Consider the following 14,652-nt stretch of genomic DNA (forward strand, 5'->3'; position numbering starts at 1 on the left):
TTTTCTAATCAAACAAATGCTACATTAGTTAAATTTTCCAAAACATTGTGAATCTGGAAGACAGCTCTCGACTTTAACAAAGTGGTTCTGACACAAAGGACTACTTAGGCTGATTAGGAATGTCTCTGTTCCCTGTGGATGCCCTCAAGGGATCTATATGAGGTTACATTTCCTCTTTAAAAGTGACAGAAATGGAATTAGATTACTTACAGCTCCTTTAAAAAAATACATGCAATTGCATATTACTATATATACTTGAAAGCTATCTATATTTGAAATATTCAGTATTTCTGTTACTCAAAAAGAACCACTAAAGTCCATCCTTTGGACCCTGAAGAAAAATAAAACAAAAATAAAAATAAAGAAAATATTTGTTTTTCCTTTACTAATACATTGCTGCCCAAAAAGCAAATGGCTATGATATCCAAGTTTTGAATTGGTTAATATTTTAAATGACTACTTTACCAAAAGACATAATTACACAAAGAGCTCTTATTAGAGAACTGTTAACAGTTACGTAAATCCTCTTTAGATAGTAATGACTTGTGGGATCATACCCATGATTTGTGGCAGTAGACTTTGTGGAAATAGCATCTATTGAAGTGCATTTTTGTGAATGATATACCCACTCATTGCACCATGAATAGCTATTTTGATCACGAATAGCTAATATTATTAGATTTGTTTTAATTGGAAGCATGTAGAAAAATGAGATACCCTATTTCTACATGAAAAGGAGTGTTTAAGCCCCATGGCACAGGTGAAGTGAACATGGTTAAACAAAGGTTTGGAAACACACTGTCAACTTTAAGAAATACTCTACCAGCTTGCCTAAGAGTATTTGGGAATACTCTACAGGTAGCACAGAAATACTGTATAACTAACCTATGCTTTGAGCAACATAAAAAAAAAAGTCCTCAGCCATCCTCCTATCTAGAATTAAACTCAAATCTGCAGCATGTCAGGTTCTTGCTGGAATGAATCAGCTGATCTGATCTGATGTGAATTTCTGACCTAATTTTGCTGTAGGACTTAGTGCTCAGGCAGAGAAAACAAGGTTAATGTGTTGATAACGGGTGAGATTAAACAGCAGCCAGTATCTTAATAACCCTGTCTAATTTCAGCTTCCTCTTGTGTTTGTGATTAATTCGAATCACTTTTCTATTAATCATTTCAGGGAACCACAAGCTACTTTGCTTGTTTTTTTGTAAAAATCATGCATCCAGATTTTCTTCCTCAAAGCTAAACAAGATATTCATATATGGGAGTAATTTTGGTTAAAAAATCAAATGCATGTGCAAGTTTTTTTTTATTCCTCAAACCATACGATTAGACCAGAAAAATTCTTTATTGAGCCAGAAGTTTAATCTGCAAGGCTGATTCTAAATGAATTAACTTATGATAGGTGCTCTATATATTTTTTTCAATGCTTTGGGGAAAGTTAATCTAAGGAGTCCCCTTAAACAAGTCAAAATGGCATCTGTCCTGCTGACCTATTGTTTTCAGTTAGAGCCATCAAGGTTCCCAAGATGCTTAATACAAACTTCAGAATTTATAAATTTACAATTTACATTATACTTATATTAGTAATAGAGACAATCTTGGGTTTTTCATCTAGTCACCTGCCAGGACAGATTAGAGACAACATTTTAAAAAGTTCCTTTAAAGGTGCCTGTTAGGGTAAGCCTCCTTCAGTCTTCTCACGTACCTTTCAAGAGCTATTTATAATTTTGGTTGTTTTGACTTTAATTATATCCTAGACCTAGCACTTATTTTACATTTTAAGAAGCTCAGTATCTGTTCTATATCTGAAATAAATAGACAGATGTTGGCAAGAGGAGGGGCCTTTCAGAACAGAGCCCCATGTGAGCTACTCAGTCAGCATGAGAATTAAGCTCTTCTGACAGAGGAAATTGCAGTGAAGAGTGGACCTTCCAAACATCGAACACCATGGCAAATTGAATGATTAAACAGAAGCCCATTGGAGAATTTAAGGTAATCTTTCTTTGAAAAGTAATGTTAAATATGGAGAGATGGTTATAGACTGACTGCCAATAGTTTCCTGTTGAGAGCTATTTTTTATATTCTTCAAGCTATTGGAGGAAATCTTTAACTAAAGATGGCCTTTGTAATATGTTTCCAAAAAACCCATAAGAAAAAGAAATTATTATGGAGTAAGGCTATGAGTCAGGGGACTTTTTGAACTACTAAAAATGCAATGTCTCCTAGAGAATGTGTCTAATGTAACAAATGAAACTGCTAGAATAGAGCCTGAGCATGCTAATGAAATTGCTCCAAGGCTTCTAACTTTGAGGTAGCCTAAAGAAAATGTCTTCGTTATACATGTATGGGTTACCTTAAAATTAATTTTAATCATGAATTGATAAAAGAAAAATCAAGTCCCCCCTCAAAATGAATCTCTGCTTGAAACATATGCCTCTAGTTAAAAGTTATTCTCGATAATGCTCATATTTGGAAATACACAATGGAATATTCATGTCCATACTGGAATGTGAATATAGCCAGCCTGCTAGGAAGCAGAAAAAAAGACCACTTAAAAAAGAAAAGAAAAAGAAAAGCAATTTCAATAAGATGTACAAGGAAGATGTTTTAAAAGATAAAAAAGACAAGTATTTAAAATCTATTATTTTAATTAGTAAATTGCATTTTTGTCTCTGATTTGGGGCTAAGTATACCACTCAGCATATCCTGATGTTTGAATAAAAAATGAAGTGGTTCAGCAAAGAATGAAGAGGGCCGTTACCAAGGAGACTTCTTAATTTTCTATTAGGTTGATGTTTATATGTATTGCATAGCTATTTTGTTTCCATATTAAATTTTTCATTAAGCATATATTGGGCATCTATTATATGTCAGTCATTGCTCTAAGTGCTTGGGATAAGATGGTGAACAGAATACCAAAACATGCTTGTCCTCATCGGAGTTACAATCTGGTAGGGGGTTGGGAGGTGGAGAAGGCAGACAAAAAAGAAACAAGTAAAGATAGAGTAAGTGCAAATGTAACAAATTCTGTGAAAAAAAAAAAAACTAAACTAGAGAGTTGGGGGTCAGGAGCATGGGGAGAGTGCAATTTAAAATAAGCTCAGGGAAAGACTCACTGAGGATGTGACATTTGAGTAAAGACCTGGAGTGATAAGTGAGGAGAGAAGCCATGCAGATCTCAGGAGAAACAGATTTCTAAGGAAGAAGGAATGTGGAGAGAAAAGGTCATAATGGGGAACATTCCTAGCACATAGAAGGTCCCTGAAGGACATCACTGTGGCTCGAACAGAGCAGAACAGGTGAGGTGGAGGTTAGAAGATCAGGCCAGAGGCAACGGAGTCCAATCTTGTGAGGACATGGAGGTTACTGTCAGGAAGCTGGCTTAGCTCAGGATGAAATTGGGATGAGATGGGTCTCAGTAAGGGCAGGGCAGGGAGACCAGTCAGGAGGCTGTAAAAGCAATGGAGTTGAGGGAAGATGGTGGCTGGGACCAGAGCAGCAGCCCTGGAGGAGGTGAGATGTGCTGGAATCGTAGTTACATTTTGAAGGTAGAATTGGCAGAATTTGGTGACAGATTGGATGGGAGGTGTGAAAGCAAGCAAAAAGGATGCTGTTTCCATTAACTGAGATGGGGAAGATGGCAACGGAATCAGGTTTGGTGAGAAAAGTTTTAGACATAGTATGTTTGAGATGTGTATTAGGATTTCAATGATTTGTTGATATTTGTAAGAATTTCATGTTTCATTTTTGATAATTTGTAGGTATGAGATTAAAAATTTTACATAAATGTTAATACTTTTATAAAACTTTTTATATACATTTAGGAAAGTCAAAAATTTTATAAACTTTATACAAATTTATAAAACTCTAAAAATTATATACATATACACATTTAAGTTTCAGGAAAGTTTTTGTTATTGTATGTGTGTAATAACATCACACGTGAGATCTATTCTCCTAACAAATTTTTAAGTGTATAACACAGTATTGTTAACTACAGGTACACATCTATAGAACTTATTCATCTTGCAAAACTGAAACTTTACACTCATTAAATAGCAAATGGAGGGCAAGCGCCCAGATTAACCAGAACAAATGAACCATTGCCTAGAGGTCTCTGCCTTTTGCGCAGTTAGTGAAATCATGCAGTTGGCGATACTGATTCTAAGAGCTATATGATCCACACACTCGGCTGCTTTCCAGTTTAGGGCAGAGATGACAGTCACAAATCCTGTAATCTAAGAAGGAAGATAAAAGGCAGATGTAGGCCTACAGAATGCTTGACATTTTCAAAAAGGAAAGATGCTCCGATAATGGGAAGATTCAGTTATTAGCATTGGTAATGTTCACTTAAGACATTTTTGCAATGATGGAGACATAGATAATTAGTTGATGCACACTGGGGGTGTTTTCTGTTCTTGGGTATTTCAATAAGCCTGTAGGTTATTACCTCATTGTAAGAATGAAACTTGGAGTAATGCTGTGTATGTGGGTGAAACAGAACATAGTAGTGGGAAAATCCTTGTGCCCTAATACAAGATGGAATCAGTTTCTTTCACTTGCTAGCTTTAGTGAGATTCATAATGAGTCCCTTAACTCTTAAAGTTGTCTATTCGTTTTGAATTGGAAATAGCAATCTTCATTTTGTTGAGATGTTAAAAGAAAGAAAAGATACAACACATGGCACAACTAGTGGGGTAGTCAACATACTATAGAATTGGTTGCTGCTATTATTGTATTTGTATTAATATTATTATTACCGTTATTATTTTTACTGCCACCATTTTTACCTTCATCTTTATCACTTATTGTGGCTATCTTAATAACATCATATGGCACCACGTCTACAAAGATTCCACTTCCATGTAGAGTAGAAAGCAATACAGGGGAAGATTGTTTGCGTTGGGCATTTGCAAATGACACATGTACCCAGCCCCCAACTGTGAATGTTCTACTTTATCATTTTGTTTTATCTTATCAATGTACACATATTTTGTTCTTTCTCCTAAAATAGTTAAAATTACATGAGGATAATTTTGGCATATGAATAGATTCAAAAGGATGCAATAATTGGTAGGTTTAGTCTTAATTATTAAACTGGCTTCCAAGAGCAGAGAAGCTGTCTCTTGTGCATAGTAGGTTATTAAACATTTGTCAAATCAGATTGTATTGAACCCACTCAGTGCATTGATGATGGCTTCTCCAAGGGAATAGTAAATAAGCTGGCATAGCATGTGATATTTTAAGTGAAATTTGCTGATGAATTTCCAGATATTTTCAGGGAATTACCCTGAAAGTTTTCTTTCTGGGCACATGAGCTGCTATATTTTTACTCTATTAATAGAAATGTTTTGGTGAAACTGCCACACAATTAGGCTAAAGTTAAAGAGGGAAAGGAGTAATGAATTATGAAGATAAAATGCCTACTTTATGTCTACAGGAACTAAAACCTAAAATAATTTTTAAAATTTTTTTATAGTTTGATTTCTTTTCTGAAGAGCAATGTATATTCGGCATCACAGGTAAATGCTACTGAGAGGTTTCAGCTTCATATTGGTTTGAGGATGAGAGGGGAAGCTGGCTCAACAATAACTGACAGCTGCTTTTTGCACAGGGAAAGAGGAGTTCTTTTTTCTTTTTCTTTTCTTTTCTTTTGTTTTTGTTTTTGTTTTTGAGACAGGGTCTCACTCTGCCACCCAGGCTGAGTGCAGTGACATGATCTCACCTCACTGCAACCTCTACCTCCCAAGCTCAAGTGATCCTCCCACCTCAGCCTCTGGAGTAGCTCGGACTACACATTTGTGCCACCATACCCGGCTAATTTTTGTATTTCTTTTTTCATATAGTACTTGATACAGTCATTGCAACTCTGACATATCCAACTCTTTTACAGAGAGAATCAGAATGCCATGGATAAATTGGAGCTATTAGGATTTTTTCTACAGGGATTCTTATTTTATTTATTTACTTTTTTAAATTTTTTGAGACAGGATCTCCCTCTTTTGCCCAGGCTGGAGTGCAGTGGCTCAATCATGGCTCACTGCAGCCTCAACCTCCCAGGCTCAAGTGATCTTCCCACCTCAGCCTCCCAAGTAGCTAGGACACCACAGTCACGCACCACTGTGCCCAGCTAATGGTAGAGATGGGATCTCACTATGTTGCCCAGGCTGGCCTTGAAGTCCTGGGCTCAAACAATCCTCCCTCCCCAGGCTTCCGAATGCTTAGGAGACAGGCATGAGTCACCACACCTAGTGAGAAGGCTTCTTAACCACCTAGGATGCTTGTTACTAGACTGTCACATATAATTTTAAAAATTATTTAGATGCCTGTTAGTATACACAATTTAAATAGTATTTGTTTTTGAGATGAGTGACAAAATAGGATTGAAAATCATTTGTCAAGCAAATTTTTTCTAGGTTATTTTTAGGAGAACATTATTCTTTCAGCAACTGGTATTTTATTTTACTTAGGGGACAGATGACATTTTGTGATTTACAAAAAATAAACAGTAATGGGGAAATTTAAAAAGAAAGACAATGGGGAAATATCTATAGTGATCAGAGCACATGAAGACTCTTCTCTCAGGAGTAGAGAAGTCACTTCCTTTTTTATCCTCCTCCTATACCGGGTTGGAAATTACACAGGAGGGAATATTTGTTCAGGGTGAGACTAGAATCTAAAATAGTTCATCCTTATGTCACCTTCTGGTGTTCTAGAAAAAACTCAAAGCTAAGATAAGGTATTCTCTCCTGCCTGGTGGCCTCTGGATAATGAAGCAAAGGGTTAAGAGATGTGTAGTTTATGGTTTTTCTCTAGATTTTTGCTGGGCCCTATTTGAAGTCCCCAAACCTCAGCAACTCAACTCTCAGCAAATCAATACAAATAGCATATTTTCTTTAGAAAGAAATCCCATGACACTTTACAACCCCTATCAGTACAAATACATTCATTTCTATAAATCAGTTATTTCAAATGTCGAATGTTATTCTTGATTTGTTTTCTTCTTCCTCTTTTCCACATAATTTTACATTTATTTCATTTAAATGACTTGTTAGGATTTTAATTCTTTTTCTGGTTTCCTGTCTTTTATAATCCATTTCAATTCCAATATTTCTTTTCCTTTATTTTGTGTTTGTTCTGTTCAGTTTGCTAGCAATTACTTAAAATGTCTGGGTATTTCAAATAAAAGTAGAGGAGAGAAACACATTTTCAAAACATGGTACATGGTTCAACAGATTAAATGGGATAAAGAGAGATCGGGAAGGGGGAAGGAAAATGACTACCCAGTAAAAGGCTTTTTTAGCAAATCATACTGCATCTCATTAATAAAGAATATATCCACTGAAGCTGTACAATCAATCTGCCATGTGCATTAGTGATGTCTAGTCCAATTCAGGTAGATAAATTGTTCTCTAAGTGTCAGTCGGCTGCCAGTCAAATCACAAATACCAATAATACATGCCGTGAGGAATTTCTCCTGACTCATGACAGATTTTTTTCAGAGGGTTAGACTGGAATAAACAGGTAAAAGGGAAGAATGATATCTGTTTGAATGAACACTACCAGCAACAGCAAAAAAGGACAGATAACTGGAGAGATAAGCAATAGGCAAGGACGCTGTGAACTGATCTATTAAAAAAAAACACTGGCAGGGAGTAATTCAACTACACACCATTGCAAGAGTGTCAGCTAAAAATACAACTGGAAAAAAGTATAGTCAATACAAAACTTGCAAAGTCAGATGAGGGCACCACTGTAGTGTAGAGATATCCTTCAGGTGGAAACTCTCAGGCACAAGACAAGGAGAATAAAGGAGAAAAGGAAACAAAGTAACAGAACACTTCCATGAATATTTTAATGACAGCATCTTAGTCTGGTTTCTAATCATGAACTATTCTTTTTAATGGTAGATACTACAACTAGTATTCTTCCCAATGGCTAGCTATCAGAAGTGCTCATTATTATAAACAGGTGTTATTAAAAGACACAATAAAATATGGCTTTCTGATACTCTGGTTTGAGTTGACACCATATGAGTTTTCTAAAGAAAACTCATACCAGTGTCACACATACCAGAAAACTCATACCAGTGTCACACATTCCAGAAAATAAAAGCACTTGCTTCTGAGCCTAGAGTGGAAGGGAGAGTATTCTATCACTTCTTACCAGATTAGAAGTCTCCAAGGAGAGATGGTGCATGTAAGAGAGCATTTTGAAATGAGGTGAAAACACGAAGCCTGTGCAGTTACATGATTGCATTAAAGAAGAGGAATGAAAGATTAGGATGGTATTGGGTTTTAGGAAGGAATGCCCTGCGGCTCGTGGATTTGTCATTAATGCAGTGACCCTGTCTATCCAAGTCATTCCTTTTCAATGTGACTTAGAATTCTAAAAGAAAGTCAGCTTAGAGGTGTCAACACAGCCCCCTGTGTAAGCTGCCTTCAGCAAAGAACCTCTATCTTTAATTTAACACAATTGGCCATCTTGGTTTGAGACAGACTGTGATTTAGTTAACATGAAAACAGCGTGACCTCTGTCACCCCAGAATTGAATGAAGAGTTCAATTCAGGCTTGATGGCATGTATGAACTATTCTAGGAACTATAACCTGGGAAAAAAATGAAATGGCCTCAGTGAACATGTGGAGGAATAAACAGATCTCTCATATTGTGGCCTGGTGTTCACCTAGACAAGTGTATGCATGTTTATTTTTTAATGATGTGCTTTAATAATGCATGCATGTTATGTTACCTCAGTCACACAGATAAAACCCTATTTTAGTGACAGGCTCATCATGATCAACCTGATACAGCACAATAAAACTATCTCATGTGCCAACTAGCAGCTCTTGTTAGTTGCTGATAAGAATGCAATGTATTCTGGCAGACAAGAAATAGTACATAATGGATACATTCACTAGTTTCAACTCCTTGAGCAGTCAATTTAGTTAATAAAAACCTCACCTTTTTACTACATGCATCATGAAGGTATTATCAATGATGGAAATGTATGATCTTTTTATGAAATTTTCTAAGATAAAGATTCAGAGATACTTTATTCTTCATGTTGATAACACAGTCCCTAAGAAAACTGATGAAATGCAATTTCATAAATTTAAGAGTGAGAGTGAATATCTCAAAGATGACGTTTTATTTTGTTTACATTCACATTAAACTTTAGGGAAAAAGAGTCTCTCTCAACTCTTTCAAATTAATTAATGTAGATTTTAAAAAGTGAACTAAGAATATGTTATTTTGTAATAAGTGTGATAGCAGGATAATGAACTAATTAAAATTTAAGTTTTTATCAAACTATTTTTTTCTGAGGTATAAGTAAGTCAAATTAATCTCATCTGCATACTTTCTTTTAATATTCTCCAGCTTCAATTTGCTTTATTTGAACTCTAATTATCATCTCTGAGCAAAGCAAATAACTTAATAAATAATATAGCACACCACTTCTAAGTACTATAAGAAGAGTCATCCATTTTACTTAGCTCATAAATTAACATTGAAATTTTAAATTTTTTTTAATATTGGCTTTTGAGACCTAAAGTCCCAGAGTTATGATCTAGTATTATTTTTGTCAAGTCCTTACATTTCAATATCTTCACTATAAATGCCATAAATGCATTGGTTTAGCAACACATTTACCTATATTTACCCATGTAAACTACAAAGTCAAAAAGTCAATAGAGGGTTTTGGAATTCTCTCAAATCATAATTTCCTCTGTTTTACTTAATTTATTTTATATTTATTCTATTGCCTTCTGCTACTCTCATTGACTTAGTTCTCATAAATCCAAAGCAATATGTGTATATAAATTCAATATAAAGTAAAGTAAAAAGGGAGATTATAGGTCAAGAAATGTTAGCCCGTTCACGAAACAGCCAGATTTTGTTTCCATCTTCTCTAGTCTCTGAACTAATAAGTTTGCAAAATGCTTGTTAGAAGTAATCAGGAAAAGAAATCTGTGTAGTTCTATGAAGTATAAAAAAAGACTGAGTTCATTTCCATCATACTGAAAGTGGTATGTCTAAACTGACACATAATCATTATAGAAATACTGCTTTTCTAGAAGCCAACCTTTTGGCGACCTCAACTATAGAAACTGATTTGTTTTTTAAAAAAAGAAATAGAGCTTTCAGAAAAAGGAGACAGAAACATGTAAGGTCCCTAGCAAACTCATGTCTGTGGACTGGCCATGTAATCTCCCACCGTTGAGTCCTTGAGGGTATTGCTCACACAACTACAAGAGAAGGAATCAGTTGCATTCCTATAAAAGGTACAGTCATCTGCCAGGCTGGTTCGTTTTAAACTAGTCAGCTTGGCATACCAGCATTTATATTTTTCTTTTAGTTTCTGTGTGCGTGAGTGTGTGTGTGTGTTTGATCTATTGATGTTTTGATGGATTACACACAGAGCATATCTCACTAGGAATTTATCCAACAAGTAAGGGCACTCTGGTTATTAAATTGAGGTCTCATGTTAGAGGCCATTAAGCAAATTATTTAGTGCATTCTGCTTTAGAAGGCAAGGGCACAAATACAGTATTTTATAACTGGCTAATTTCATGCTGCAATTAAATTCTTGACACACACTTGGAATGGGAAACTTAATGTGAAGGGGAAATTAAAGAGGCCTTTCTATTGCCGAGTTTCTGTTTGAAAATGGACTTTTCTAAGAGGCCTATCTAATATGTTTAAAAATACACTTCTTTTTCCCTGTGGTAGGATGGAAACTACTGTTGTGTAGAGAATAAATGAAGAGAAATAAATGTTTGTGTTTTTAGAATTACTTTAGGATTTTATACAACCACCAAGAGTTTTATTATAATAGATTTTAGCAGGCACATTAATGAAGAGGTTTTCAAGGGAAACTCTTTTGTTTAATTAATGAAACTGTACTAATTGGACATACATGCCATGTAAGTGTATTATTTTCAGTTTGATGACTGGATTGTGAAAAAGAATTAGTGTGTCATTGTATGAGAGAGAGAAAAAGAAAGAAAGAAATGATGGGGTGGAGGAATAGTTAAGGGTAAGCTCAAGTTTAAATTCATTACAGTGAGAAACATCAAGATGAAAAAAATAAAGACGTAGTTTGGCAGGAATTAATTCTTGATAATTGAAATTTAAAAATTATAACATCCGCTAGAAAATTAGTTACATGTTATACTTATCTTTGCTGTCTTTCTCTTTTCTTTCTTTCTTTTTTTTTTTAAATTCTACTTTCTTTCTTTTTATTTTTTTTTTAAATTCTACTTAATATTTTCACCTCAATCTATAACATAATGTAGCAGTGGGATCTGTAGAGTCAGACTTCCTTCCAAGTCACATTTTACCCTCATTCTTCCTGGCTGTGTGATCACGGACAGATTACTCAGACTCACTGGGCTGCAGTTTTCTCCATGTAATATCAGTACCTACAGATTAGGATGTTGTAAGAAGTAAATGACTTTAGACACAATGAAAGCATAAAAGAGAATCCACGGTAAGTGCTAAGTCAATGTGAACTCTTACCCACTAACGTACCCACATCACGAGGGCAGGAACTCACTTTGCTCATCCACTGCACTTGTAACAGGGGACACTCAATAAGTATATCTGAGCGATTGATTCAGTGACTGATATCCTGAGATTTTATTAATGAATGAATAGGAAGCTAGTCACGTGGTGTAATTTGAGGAAGTGCTTACTCAACCCTTACCCTGAGAAAATACCTCTCTTGAAATGCCTAAAGCCATAAATCCCCAAATTATGAAACGATTCTTTTGACTTGCGTATTTGTTCACTTTTAATAAGACAAGCAAAGAGATAACATGTTAGTATAGTTTGATAATTATTAGTCACTTCTGCCTGACTGTGAATGATTTTATTAGACCCACTCCACATGACAGGTGAGAGAGCACTGCAGTTTTAAGGGAAAATAGAAGCAGCAAGAAGACTGTGAAATAAAAAGAGTGGCCCTGAGCCGGTAACTAATCTCCTATTTTACAATTTTTCTCAGATTTGGATTAATATGTAATGTCATCCAAGCAGGAAAAGTGAATTACCTGTGGTCATATAGCAAGTCATTGGTAAATTTACAAGAGAAATAAGACTAGTTTCAGCCAAAATTATCCTGTTTAGTTTAGATTGTTATTGGACATAGGAATCAGTTGGGCAATCAAACCTAGAATCTTTGTGTAAGAAAAATGGAAAGTTTAAAAACCTCCTAATGACCTCTGAGAAGAAAAGCTGCCTGTCATCCTAAAAGTTTATCCACACAACTCCAAAATAGATGGAGAAATGTTAGGGAATATTCAGATTGGGTAACTATTCAGTCTTACCCCAACTAGTCACCCTCCAGAATTTAACATCCCAGAGATTGTCCACAAAAGGGACAGTTTTCTTAATGTGATACTAAGTGAGATACAAATAATGACACTTCATCAAACTGTGTAATTTTAGTCAAATACATTTTTCCTTTTAATATCACAGTTTCCTCATCTGTGAAAATCACAATCCCGATATCCTTCTTGACAGACTGTAGTGAGGACTAAATGGATCATCAGTATTGCTGGATGGGTCACTGCTCTCCAGCCATACAGAATGTGTAGTCCCCCTGCAAGTTTAACCTCTGCTCACATCTGTGTCCTTTCCATCATTCACCACCCGTGTGGCTCCTTCCCTGTCCAAGTACCTGTGGCTCCTTCAGGACTCAGCCCAAGTGGTATCTCACTGAAACCTTCTCTGGTCTTCACAGGCATTATTGCTTGCTATCTTTTATTTTGGTCTACTAGCATTCTTTACATAATCTACATAATTCTATTCTGTGTTTAATGCACCTCCTCTAATCATTTTCTTTCCATGCATAAAATTAAAAGTGAGCCAAATAATGGCCAGATCTGGCACAGAATCCCTTTTGAACAAATGAGAATGTAATGACCTGGAAGATTTGTAAAGTGATTCAGATCTTTGCTGGTATCTCTGGAAGAATACCCAAAGGAGCATTTTATTCCAAAACAAAAAACCAAAAACAATGACTCTCCTTCCTACCTATAAACTCCTAAGAGCCCCCATACCAGCCAAGCCAGTCTTCCTTCTCTCTACTCCTCTCTCTGGTTAAGCTCATTATTGTGCAGATCAAGGTAACATTTCTGGATTTGGAGGATCTGATGGGTATGCAAAAGGGGTTGATTTTTCCTCTTTCAGTCTTTGAGAGATATCTGAACTCTGTACGAGAGAGCAGGTCCCTGGGCTGACCTAGTAAGAAAGCATTCTCCCTTCTTAGGAAGAGAAGAATCAATGGAGTTTTTTGTCATTTATAATTTAAAAATTCATTTTTGTCCCAGCCATAGTTGATTATTGCCCTCTCTTCCCTGCTGGCCTTTGAGTTCTTTTTCAATATAGGAATCCAGGGGAAACCTGGAAAGATTACTTGAAACTTGAGTTCTGAATATCATTTGGCAGCTCTGCTCTTTAAAAACTTCCTCCCACTTCCTGTGTTTTCCTACTCAGGTACCCTCTAGTCCATAGCTCAGCAAATATTTTCAGATAGTAATAGTTTGATTATTTTGGGCATTTGTACCATAAGGCAACTACCCAGTTCTGCTGTTGTAGCATGAAATTGCCCTCAATGCTACTTAAATGAATGAGTGTGGCAGTGTTTCAATAAAACTTTATTTACAAAGACAGGTGACAAACCAGATTTGGCCTGCAGTTCATAGCTTTCAAACACCTGCTACTACTCTATCCATTCATTTTGTTGACCTAATTGTCATCACCTAGGCCAATTCTTTGGAAGGGATTTCAATGTACTCCAGCCTTCCCAAACGTGATTGCTGGGAAAGCATCAGGAAACTGGGCTTTAGAATTGCATTTGTGGTTGAGTTCTTTGGATTATTGATCCACATGCACAGTAAAACTTCAAGAACATCTCGGGAAATTTTTAAAGTTCTAGGACAGCTAGTTTTAAAAATTTGCATAATGTAAGAGAGAAAAATGTAAGTAACCATAAAGAGACCATAATAACTGATGACATTGATTTAGTGCTTATTATATAACATATCCTATAAATTCTTTACATGTTACATCCATTTAATCCAGATAATATTTCCATGAGGCAGATTCTATCATTTGTTTTATTTAAGCTGAGTCTTAGAGACCTTAAGAAATTCTTCAAGATCATATCATTAGCCAGTGGCAGAATTAGGGTAAAGCTCAGATGTATCTGACTCCAAAGAACAGTTATGAAAAAGGAAAGAATAAGAAATAATGCATTATTTGGCTGGGGGTGAGGAGTGGGGATTTAGGAACAAGTAATGGCCTGCCCATCAGTTTCTTGTATATGAATCAAATCTGGCAGACCACAAAAGAAACCACAGCAGGATTCCAAATTCACAGTTCAAATGCTAAGCTTGCATTTTGCATAGTGATACTGGATAACCAAGAGGACCTTCTGAGTACTTGAAAGTTTCCAAAGCCACGAACTGGTACTTGGGACAGCTTTCACATTGGATCCGTAATAGTGTCTTCAGATTTTCACAAAGTTCAGCATACCAGGAATTCCTTGCAATGTCTCAGGCATTTTGCATGGGAATATTTTGAAGAACAAAGAAAAATCATTTTCTTTTGAAATCAATAATATTCAGGTAGCTAAAAATCTC

At 35.7% G+C, this 14,652-nt stretch overlaps 1 protein-coding gene across 5 annotated transcripts in view; it reads left to right on the forward strand.

Annotated features, from left to right (window-relative positions):
- NYAP2 (neuronal tyrosine-phosphorylated phosphoinositide-3-kinase adaptor 2) overlaps nt 1-14,652 on the forward strand; it is a 332,390-nt gene that overhangs the window by 17,056 nt on the left and 300,682 nt on the right. The window contains exon 1 of one of the 5 annotated variants that reach the window (XM_030802953.1): nt 1,856-1,995. The exons of the other annotated variants lie outside the window; for them this stretch is intronic. The gene's annotated coding sequence lies outside the window, so the exon portion shown is untranslated. Of the gene's footprint in view, nt 1-1,855; nt 1,996-14,652 lie in introns of those variants that run through there. 5 annotated transcript variants of the gene reach the window in all.

This window comes from Nomascus leucogenys, chromosome 22a, assembly GCF_006542625.1.
Source record: "Nomascus leucogenys isolate Asia chromosome 22a, Asia_NLE_v1, whole genome shotgun sequence".
NCBI classification, from domain to species: domain Eukaryota; kingdom Metazoa; phylum Chordata; class Mammalia; order Primates; family Hylobatidae; genus Nomascus; species Nomascus leucogenys.